Genomic DNA, 3,661 nt, shown 5'->3' on the forward strand with positions numbered 1-3,661 from the left:
TCTAAGATGGATCTTATATAAATAGTGTAGGCCTCTACGATATCACGTGGATCTTGATTTTTATAACACTTAAGGATTAGACATCCTGGAATGTTTGATACGTGCACGATATTTGAAATATAAATACTGTAATTTAAATAAAAATCCATGATCACACCAAGATCTTTTGGGTTTGTAGACCAGGGTAATTTATGATCTCCTAATTAATAGTTGTAATTTATATCTTTACAGAATAAAGTAGGCGCTATTCTATGAGTAAAGCACTTATTATCGGCTACTTTTAATTGCCATTTTTTTGACCAGAGATAAGCTTTATAAATGGCAACAGCAAGATCGTGACTGTAATGGGCATCTTTAAATGAACTATATAGGTTGATATCGTCAGCATACAACATTAAGGAGCAATTAAAATCTTTTTCTATAGAAGGTAGATCATTAATATATAACAAAAATAACGTTGGACCCGAAATGCTACCCTGTAGAACTCCACTAAGGAGGCTGGTTGGATTGGATAGTGAATTTCCAACCAGAAATCTTTGATATCTGTTGGAAAGAAATGCTGATATCCAATAAAGCAGCTTATCTATTATGCCGTACATTGCAAGTTTTTTCTAAAGTTTCGGATGAGGTACAGAGTCAAATGTTTTTAGAAAATTAATGTGCACCACGTCAGTAATTAAATTGCTGTCTAAAGCCAGTCTTTAGTTGCTGTCTTATTCCAGTCATTAGTTGACTCTAGAAAAATCTTTGCACGTTAATCTTTTAGATAAAAAGCGGTGTTGATTAGGTGTTATTAGATTATTTATATTAAGATAATCAGCGATACATGAACTAAAAATACTTTCCATTACTCGACAGCTAGTACATGTGAGGGATATAGGTCTATATTTGTTAGCACCTGAAGTAGATCCTTTTTAAAAATAGGCAAAACCGAAGCTTGAAGACACTGTTTTGGTTACGAGTTTGACGTAAACTTAATTCGAATATATATGAAAGCGGAATACATATTGTATGTGCTAACTGTTTTAAAAGTATATTTGGTATACCATCAGGTCCAAATGATGTCCTACGTTTTAGATTTTTTAGTTTTTGATAAACTATCTTTGCTGAAAAATATAAGCAATCCATCTTAATAAGTTCACTAAAAAAAGTATTTATTTTAGGCAAGTTTCTGTTATCTACCGTATAAACACTTCCAAAGTGTTTGTTAAACACTTATGATATTTCAACATAGCTACAGGGTGTATACTTAATTTCTGACCCCCTATATCTCGGTTTAAGAATACGGTATTTCAACACATACCATTTTATTACTGTCATATCAATTTAATTAGACAAAGAATATATGTTAATAGTCAGTAATCAGTATTTTGTCCATTTCTTTCTATGCATTGGGTAATTCTCCTTGGCAGGCTTTCTACTAGGCGAAAACACTCTTCTTGCGTAATGGCAGCCCACTCCTGTTCAACACGGATTGTGGATTGTGTAAAACACTGTCCTGGAGTCTTGACCAAATATGTTCGATGACATTTAAGTCGGGCGAGTTGCCAGGCCAGTCGGTCCACACTGCTGGAAAGTCTCTGTTGATCACATTCATTGTTGCTCTTGCCGTGTGGCAAGTTGCTCCATCTTGCATCAAAATAACTTTATTTCTCACAGGAAAGATGGTCTTATCATCAGCTGCACGTTTGTACACAGGTAGAATAATATCACGGTAATATTTTCCATCAACAGTTTTATTTTGCTCAACAACAACCAGATCAGTTTTGCCATATCGAGAAATGCCGCCGGCTATCATAATCTTGAGACCGAATTTCGGACGTCGAACATAAGGTATTGACTCTGGTGTTGCTGTACGTACTCTTTGATTTTGACGGTTTGGAGCCGGATATAATTCAATTGGACTCTCATCAGTCCACAATATGTGAGCTCGTTTCACTTTACCATCCGGTGAGTCATCTGCGAATCCCTCTTCTTGCAAACGAGTACAAAAATATACGCGATCAGTGATGTTTTTCTGCGACAACATGGGTTTCACTTTCTGTGTATAGGCATGCTTTCCCCATGTGGTCTTGCGCAAGTATTTACTGATAGCACTGTGTGAAATTGTTTTTCCTCTTTCTTTGTAACTGTCTGAAAAATTCAGTTTCTTAGCTACAGCTCTCGTTCCAACTCCGACTTTGTCTTTGACCCACTTTCTGACCTTGTCCTTGGTTCTTGGTGAAAAGGTCGCTGAGCATCTGGGACGTCACCCTCTTGTTTTCTTGCCCACTTTCTTACAGTATTTCGAGAAACTTTACACTGTCTAGTGATTTCTTTAATGCTTAATCCTTGACTACATAAAACTTGAATTCGGTGACGAAGTAACTGTTTATCAGAACTCATTTTCAGAGTAAATTGCTAAAAAACACATGTTATATAATACATGTTAGTAACATATACATATAATACATATAAATACACACAGAGTAATTAATGTAAATCATAAACAGACACCAAGTATCACCGATATAAACAAGGCAAATAAAAATAATGCTGATTATTTCTTGTAGCCAAAATGCTAAACATTAAAAAAGTGTAAACTTAATTTCTGACCCCGGTTTCGAAGAGTAGCAATACGTCATAAACAGTGAAGAAAAAATGTGTTATTAATTGGCAAACTAAGATCACATATTAAGGAGTAATAAGGACAATTTACTTAAAAATCGTGCTAAAACTATAATCATAATGCCAAAGGCCGTGGAAGACAAGGAGAATGAAAATATCATTTTTATGTATGTTGACAAAATGGCTCCCATAAACATTTTATGAGGTCATATTCTATCTGAAGTGAGCGTTTTACGTGCAAAAAGTATAGTTACACCAAAATACATACTATAGTATTTTTCGGGCTAAAGTAGCATTTAAGAGAGCAACTCAAAATCTTGTGTTTGTAACATGAGGGGGGTCAGAAATTAAGTATACACCCTATAGTAGTAAAGTTGCTAATGGTTTTTAGAGGATATATTTTTTTTGGGGTTGTTTAGACTTTTATTTACGTAACTAAAAAACTTATTTGAGTTGTTTTCTTTTACCAGTTTTAGTTCCAGATTTTTATGGTGTTTGGATATGGCTTTTTTAACATTTTGATGCATATTCGATAAATGCTTTTTTGTGCAAGATGGTCTTAGTGATCAACCATCTTTGCTATATAAATAGTTTGCGAATTAGCATTTCATAAATATACTTTGGATAACAACGACTTTTTTTCTTATGGTATATTGTTCTGATTGGAACAAAACGATCAATACCATACGAAGATGATCAGAAAAGATGTTCCAACAACCTTCAATTGTAAAAACAAAAGAAAAATTGAAGTCCTAATTTATTTTTGATAAATGAGATAAACCAATTACATCTGTATTATTGAAATCGTGAAAAGATTCAGAGTTTGTTTCGGGCTGATAATAATCAAAGGTGTTTATATGAAAAATGAGTTTTGGTCTCTTGTACTAAATGGACACTCAACAGAAGTATTACTTAATAGGGAAATGATATTTGAAAGAACAAAGTTAAGAATATTATTTTCTCGAGTGGGCTCCAGTACATATTGGTGCATAGCAAGAATATTTACTAAAGTTAAAAAAAGATTATGACATTTCTTATTTGGCAAAGCGTAGTT

Source organism: Hydra vulgaris, chromosome 10 (genome assembly GCF_038396675.1).
Source record: "Hydra vulgaris chromosome 10, alternate assembly HydraT2T_AEP".
In the NCBI taxonomy this organism is placed as follows: Eukaryota; Metazoa; Cnidaria; class Hydrozoa; order Anthoathecata; family Hydridae; genus Hydra; species Hydra vulgaris.